The sequence below is a fragment of the Citrus sinensis genome, chromosome 2 (assembly GCF_022201045.2).
Source record: "Citrus sinensis cultivar Valencia sweet orange chromosome 2, DVS_A1.0, whole genome shotgun sequence".
Classification (NCBI taxonomy): domain Eukaryota; kingdom Viridiplantae; phylum Streptophyta; class Magnoliopsida; order Sapindales; family Rutaceae; genus Citrus; species Citrus sinensis.
Genome location: NC_068557.1, coordinates 6077137 through 6085761, shown reverse-complemented (window position 1 = coordinate 6085761; position 8625 = coordinate 6077137).

Sequence of the window (8625 nt, the reverse complement as noted above, 5' to 3'; positions counted from 1 at the left end):
CTATAACAATGTTAACTTTATATATCATTGTACTATTTGACACATAGTTTTGATGTTAGCCATAAAATTTAAATATTTTTAGAGTATAAATAAAGTGAAATGACTTATATATCCCTAATGATTAAATAAATTTAATAATAAATTATCGAGAAAAATTACTTCACACACACACACACATATTGTGGATATATATAACCAAATGTTATTCCAATTTAAATGGATAATTTACAACTATTAGGGATATTTACGACATTTTCCCTACTTGTAATTTTTCTCTATAATTTACAATTTATTATAAAATAAAATTTGATCATCAAGGGTATATAAGTTATTTTACTTAATTTGTATTTTCAAAATATTTAAAATTTATAGCTAACAATAAGATTAGGGGTAGAATAGTAAAATAATATATAAAGCTAACATTATTATAACTTGGGGGGGGGGGGCAGTAGGAGGTAATTTTTCCTTAACTACTATTAATTATAATACTAGTAATAACTCAAGATCAAATATGTTACATGCAATAATTTACATGTGATAATTTATATAATGTAGCAAAAAAAATATTAAACAAAGTATGCAATAATTTAATTAATTTGGGAGAAATTTGTATGAAGTAATTTGTGTAAGAGAAACTTTGTGAGTATAATCCAAATATCAAATATATGGTACATTATATATGCCTTGTATATAGTACAAATTTATATCATTAATATTAGTCACAAGTTCAACTAATATTGAGAATAACAATATTTGATGATTAATTATGATATTTGGTACTATGAATAATTATAATTATTTGAAAACTATCCAATAGTTAAATGGAAAATAAGAAAAGAAAAATATACTTAGTTTACACTAATGTAAATATTATTCTCACTAATATAGACATTACATGTTTCAAAGTAATTTTTTCAGCCATAAGAAAATGCAAAATTTTCATGTTGAGGAAGGGGTCTTTGACATTTTCCTAATTTAAATTGATAATTTCGATATTTAGATAAAATTGATGTAGCTATGTGATAATTGCTCCTGATATTTGCCAGTTCCCACTTCCAATTCTTTCGCTCGGTAGCCGGTTTCATGCGTAAAAAATAAAAGCCGTTTATAAGCAATCCAACGGTCAATAAGTTTTAAAATAAAAAATAAAAACGGTTGTATAGCATGCAGTGGCTGTATTTTAAGTGGACCCTTTGTTTTGATGGACCACTCAATTAAGCTAACTTTCTTTTCACCACACATTTTAACCAACGCTTGGATTTTTTTACCATAACTGGTTTTTGTCTGGAAGCCACCGTCTTGTGTGGCCCTATTTAGAGGGTAAATATCTTTTTGAAAAAAGAAAAAGAAAAAGAGAAAGTAGCTAGAAAGCTTACCAATATTAATAAGAGGCAAAGCTTATATTACGAATATTGTAACAAACAGCTAATAGATATGAATCATTGATTTTTATATTTCTTAAATCTAATGGATGAAAATAATTTTAATTAAAAATGAGGTACAGGTCCAATAGTAATTTAAAGAAAATTTTATTTTTAATTGTAGGATCATAAACTTGATCTAAGATGAATAAATCAAGTCCAACTCATGGAAGATTCCATGAGTAGGTATGGTTGGTGAGGTTTGAATTATTTGTGTTAGGTGTTGTTGGTGAAGTAGGTGAGTGGTAGGTTTTACTGGATGGTGAGGATTTGTTTATTAGTTGAATAAATGAATGGTTGTGATTAGTTTGTTTCATGTATAAATACCCCCTCTCCCCTTTGGTTTAAATATCAAGTGAAGTAGCAAAATCTCTAAGGTGTAGAGAGTGAAAAATAAGAGTTGTAATTAGTGAGGAGTGTTGTTGAAGAAATAAAATAGTATGTTTTTTGTGTGTTTTATTTGTTAATTCTCCAACAAAGTGATATCACAGCTAGTACTTGATGCTATATATGGTCATATAGCATATCAAATCGAAGATCTCGACGATAGGAACGTGACGCCACAAAATTCATCCCGATCCGAGACCGGACGTGCCCACACTTGCCGCCGGAAGTTTTCTGTCCTGAAGCTGAGTCGACTCACCGAGTTGAACCAAGCTGAGCCGAATTGAACCAAGCCGAGCCGAGCTTAACAGAATCAAGTTGAACCGAGCCAACTCGAGCTGAACCAATCCGGACCGAACCAAGACTACCAAGCCAGTGTTGACCGTTGACCGACGTTGACCGTTGACCGACGTTGACCATTGACCGAAAGTTGACTCGAGTCCTTCCCAAGGTTTTTCGACATGCCGGATCCATCTGTGCTTTCAGAATCTCCAAATTCTCACTCAATTTATGAGTTATGGCAAACAGTGGTATGATGTCATTTCAAGTTCCACAATTAAAGGGAAATAAGTTTGACAATTGGAGTATTAAAATGAAGGCTCTATTGGGCACACATGACGTATGGGATCGTGGAGAAAAGGCTTTATTGTGCCAGAAAATGAAGTCACTTTAACTGTGACGCAGAAGGAGAATTTAAAAGGCTTTATTGTGCCATAAAATGAAGTCACTTTAACTGCGGCGCAGAAGGAGAATTTAAAAGACTTGAAGAAGAAAGAGAATAAAGCAAAGTATCTCATCTTTCAATCATTAGATGAAGATGCTTTTGAAAAGATTGTTGGTACAACCTCCTCAAAAGAAGCATGGGAGAAACTAGAGACCTCTTACAAAGGAGCGGAGCAAGTTAAGGAGGTTCGTCCCCAAACATTACAAGGAGAATTTGAGTCCTTACACATGAAGGCGTCAGAGTCAATTTCTGACTACTTTACTCGGGTTGTGACCATTTCCAATGAATTAAAAAAAAATTGCGAGGAGTTAAAAGAGGTAAGGATCATTGAAAAGATACTTCGATCAGTAGACTCGAAGTTTGACCATATTGTTGTGACAATTGAATAAACAAGAGATCTGGAGGATATGACGATCGAGCAACTTCAAGGAAGGTTGCAAGCCTATGAAGAAAAATAAAAAAAGAAGTAAAGAATCGAAGAACAACTTCTCAAGATGGAAGTCAATCCAAAGAAAAGAGAAGAAAGCTTCGACAACGAGAGAAGACACTATGTCCGAGGTAAAGGTCGAGGACGAGGTAGAGGTCGTGGTCATGGACGAGGTTGGAATTTCAATAACAACAACTCAAATTATGCCAAAGGAGAAAGCTCAACCAGAGGACGAGGCAGAGGGTTTGGGCATTATGCTTCAGAATGCAGAGCTCCAAGCACCAGAATTAAAGAGAGAGTGAACTATGCTGAAGAGAAAATTGGTGAAGATGATACACTTTTACTAGCACGCGATGACACAAGTGGAGGTCAAGAAAATACATAGTATCTTGACATAGGTGCTAGCAATCATATGAGTGGAAACAAAAGGATGTTCGTGCAACTAAGTGAATCTATGAATGGCAATGTTGCTTTTGGAGATGATTCAAAAGTACCAGTGAAGGGTAGAGGTAACATTCTTTTTCGTGCAAAAGATGGTAGTCACCAAATAATTTCGAATGTTTACTATGTGCCCAATATGAAAAGCAACATTCTTAGTTTGGGTCAACTTTTAGAAAAAAGCTATGATATTCACTTAAAAGATTATAGTCTTTTCCTAAGAGATGACAAAGGAAATCTACTTACAAAGGTGAGAATGTCAAAGAATAGAATGTTTCCATTAAATATTCAAAATGATGTTGCAAAATGTCTCAAAGCCTGTCACAAAGATCAATCCTGAACTTGGCATCTTCGATATGGGCATCTCAACTTTAGAGGACTGGAGCTACTATCTAAGAAGAATATGGTGAAAGACTTACCATACATCAATCACCCTGATCAACTTTGTGAATGATGTTTACTTGGCAAGCAGTTCAGAAAGAGCTTTCCAAAGGAGTCAAACTCAAGAGCTCAGAAGCCACTCGAGCTCATTCATACTGATGTGTGCGGTCCATTCAAGCCAAACTCTCTTGATAAAAGTAACTACTTCCTTCTCTTCATAGATGATTTTTCAAGAAAAACTTGGGTGTATTTTTTGAAGCAAAAATCAGAAGTCTTTGAAGCTTTCAAGAAGTTTAAAGCTGCAGTGGAAAAAGAAAGTGGATACCAGATTAAAGCCATGAGATCTGATCGAGGCGGAGAGTTCATTTCTAAAGATTTTTTAGAGTTTTGTGAAGCAAATGGAATTCGACGCCCTTTGACAATTCCAAGATCCCCCCAACAAAATGGTGTTGCAGAAAGGAAGAACAGAACCATCCTCGACATTGCAATAAGCATGCTTAAGAGTAAGAGGCTACCTAAAGAATTTTGGGCTGAAGCTGTTGCATGTGCAGTCTACTTATCCAATCGATCTCCAACAAGAAGTGTGTGAGGCAAGATGCCACAAGAAGCTTGGAGTAGAAGAAAACCCGGCATCACTCATCTAAGAGTTTTCGGAAGCATTGCCCATGTACATGTACCAGAAGAAAGTAGAGCCAAGCTGGATGACAAAAGTGAGAAGTTCATCTTTATCGGCTACGACAACAACTCCAAAGGATACAAGCTTTACAATCCAAACAACGGGAAGATCGTGATCAGTCGAGATGTAGTTTTTGATGAAGAAGGAGAATGAGATTTTGGCTCTGGTGTGGATGACTTCAACTTCTTTCCCATTGAAGAAGATGATCATACACAGATAAAACAAATAGACGAACAACAAGAGCCTGCCACTCCACCTATCTCACTAGCATCAACCATATGCGGAGATTCACCGCCGTCTTTCTTAAATGAAAGAACCGAAGAACGTACAAGGAGTCTTCAAGATCTCTATGAGGTAACTGAGAGACATGATAATCTCATTCTTTTTTGCCTCTTTGCTGATTGTGAGCCAGTCAACTTCCAAGAAGTTGCACTAGATGAGAAGTGGAGAATTGCAATGGATGAAGAAATCAAAGCCATTGTGAAGAATGATAATTAGGAGCTTACAACTCTTCCAAAAGGTCATAAGGCGATCGGTGTCAAATGGGTGTATAAAACAAAAAGAAATGTGAATGGAGAAATTGAAAGGCACAAGGCGAAGCTAGTTGCAAAAGGCTATAGTCAAAAGGTTGGCATAGACTATGACAAGGTATTTGCTCCTGTAGCTCGACTTGAAACTATTAGACTTATTATTTCTTTGGCTGCTCAGAAAAAATGGAAGATTTTTCAAATGGATGTGAAGTCTGCTTTTTTGAATGGATTCCTTGAAGAAGAAGTTTACATCGAACAACCATTAGGCTATGTGGTGAAAGGACATGAAGACAAAGTTTTGAGATTGAAGAAAGCTCTTTACAGGTTAAAGCAAGCACCAAGGGCATGGAATAGCAGAATTGACAAGTATTTTCAAGAGAAATGCTTCACCAAATGCCCATATGAACATGCTCTCTACGTCAAAGAAAAAGATGAAGATATTTTGATTGTGTGCCTGTATGTGGATGATCTCATCTTCACTGGAAGTAATCCAAGTTTGTTTGAAGAGTTCAAGAGAGTGATGATCAAAGAGTTCGAGATGACTGACATCGGACTGATGGCATATTACCTCGGCATTGAAGTCAAGCAAAAGGAAGAAGGCATATTTATCTCCTAAGAAATCTATGCGAAGGAGATTCTCAAAAGGTTCAAGATGAATGATTGCAAGCCTATAAGCACGCCAGTGGAATGCGGAGTTAAATTATCCAAATATGATGAAGGCGAAGATATAGATCCAACATTCTTTAAAAGTTTGGTTGGAAGCCTACGTTATTTGACATGCACAAGACCAGATATCTTTTATGTTGTTGGACTTGCGAGCCGATACATGGAGAATCCAAAGACCACCCATTTTAAAGCTGCAAAAAGAATCCTTCGCTACATCAAAGGTACAATTAATTTCGGCTTGTTATACTCATTTTCTAATGACTACAAGCTTATTGGATATAGCGATAGCGATTGGGGTGGAGATATAGATGATCGAAAGAGCACAACAGGATTTGTGTTCTTCATGAGAGATACTGCTTTCACATGGATGTCAAAGAAGCAACCAATTGTCACGCTATCCACCTGTGAAGCTGAATATATAGCTGCCACATCAAGTGTTTGTCATGCAATTTGGCTCAGAAATTTGCTGAAGGAGTTGAGTTTGGCACAAGAAGAGCCAATCGAGATTTGTGTTGATAACAAATCAGCAATTGCCCTATCCAAGAATCCAGTTTTTCATGATCGAAGTAAACACATAGACACTCACTATCATTTCATAAGAAAGTGTATTGCAAGAAAAGAAGTGCAAATCAAGTATGTAAAATCACAAGATCAAGCAGCTGATATCTTCACTAAGCCACTCAAGCAAGAAGACTTTGTAAGATTCAGAAGTTTGCTTGGTGTCACAGGATCAAGTTTAAGGGGAGGTGTTGGATCATAAACTTGATCCAAGATGAATAAATCAAGCTCAACTCATGGAAGGTTCCATGAGTAGGTATGGTTGGTGAGGTTTGAATTATTTGTGTTAGGTGTGGTTGGTGAAGTAGGTGAGTGGTAGGTTTTAATGGATGGTGGGGATTTGTTTATTAGTTGAATAAATGAATGGTTGTGATTAGTTTGTTTCATGTATAAATACCCCATCTCCCCTTTGGTTTAAATATCAAGTGAAGTAGCAAAATCTCTAAGGTGTAGAGAGTGAAAAATAAGAGTTGTAATTGGTGAGGAGTGTTGTTGAAGAAATAAAATAGTGTGTTTTTTTGTGTGTTTTATTTGTTAATTCTCCAACATTAATCACATATTTACTTATGTTTTCAAATAAATCCTCATTAATTTTGTATAATTATATAGTTTTCTATATTTATTTTTAAAATTTTTAAAAGTTTTTACTATATTTTTATAAGAATATAAATGATTATCATGTTCATAAATATCCACAAATTCTGAATATATATTTGCACCTGTATTTATAAATTCTTATCTCTCTTAAGATATAAACTAGATTTTTTCTACACACACACACACACAAACAACAAATGCTTTCACATAGATTTTGTAATCTAAATTTAGCATCCTCAATTATAAGAGATATTATATATCATAAATATCCTATGAATTTAATGAATAATTAGAAAAATGATACAATGAATAAATTACCAAAATTTCTAATAATTTCACAAAACATAAAAACCAATAAGCTACTACATTCTAGCTATGGCCGAAAAGAATTTTCAGATGGAAGATTTCAACTTTTCGATTGGATCAATGATTCAAACATGTGAGCTAATAATCAATTAAATTGAATTTCGCTATATTTATTAAATAAATTAAGAAACCCAAATTTATCTATAAATTATATAGAAAGTGCAAACAAAATGTTAGAGATTAATAATTTCAATGAAGAAAATATAAAACAAATTAAAAAGTTAGGAGATCAAATGAGCAAAGAATTTTATAAGGTTAAACAATTAATGAAATAATTCAACATTGAAGATCAAGATAAATTAAAATAAGAGGTCATTAATATAATGAATAAAAACTCAATAGATGTAAGATTAAATAAGTTAGAGATTCAATTGGATAAAATAAAAAAAATTGTTGAGAAACTGTACTAAATCTGCTATAAATATAAATAGAAAATTTTAAGAAAATTGAAGTTCGAAGGTACAATTACTGACAAAGAGGGCAATTAAATTGATCTCCAACCAACCATTAACGCAATTTAAATGAAAGATGTGATTGTATACAGGAGAAATTCAACAAGTTTCATCATCTGTAAAAGTTTCCAACCAAATAGCACAGTTACTAAAACTTGATGATGATGTAGTTTTTAACCTTTTGTAATTTACAAGTTGCTTCAATTTATTCAAGGTTTGCTCTCTTTGCCTTTGCCTTTCTTTTGAGATTTATAAAAATCTATTTAATATCTCTAATAGTCATAAGTTGGTTTGATGAGACCAAATGTAATCAAAATCAAATCTTCTTTGCCAGATAAAAAACCGACCAAAAACGTGATAAAAGAAGATGAAGATATACAAACCTATGAGCCAAAGGTGGATAGAATTTTGGAAACTGTGCAAAATAATAAAGACTTGAGGGGGCATAGGTTTTGCCATTGATGTTGACGAAAGGGTGGCTAATATCCCTCCTGGGAAATTTCAAAGACTTTTACAGGCATCTTGGGGTTTAGAACAAAATTTTAAAACTCGTTGACTTTTTTATAATTATAAACTTTACGATGGATTTAAAATCTTTTAGCTGTAACGTACAGCTAATGTAACGGAAGTTTTACCTTAATAAGATATCTACTTCATCTAGATTATAGTAGAAGAAGATATTTATCCTCACTCAATGCTGGTGTGAAAATATCTATGGATTATTGGAGAAGATATTTACCCTCCCACTCAATGATGGAGTGAAAATATCTGCGGAATATTGGAGAAGCACGTCCACGTCTCTACTATAGCATCAGAATGGTCACACCTTAGGTTCTGGGGGCTCACGTTTTGTGTGGCTCTAATATCATGTTTGTTTCTTTTTTTCTTTTCTTTTTTAATGAGAAAATAGTTTGAAGGTTTCACCTAGATTATAGTAGGAGAAGATATTTGCCCCCGCTCAATGATGGACTGAATTAAAATTATGTTGGTTGAAAAGTATTCCAC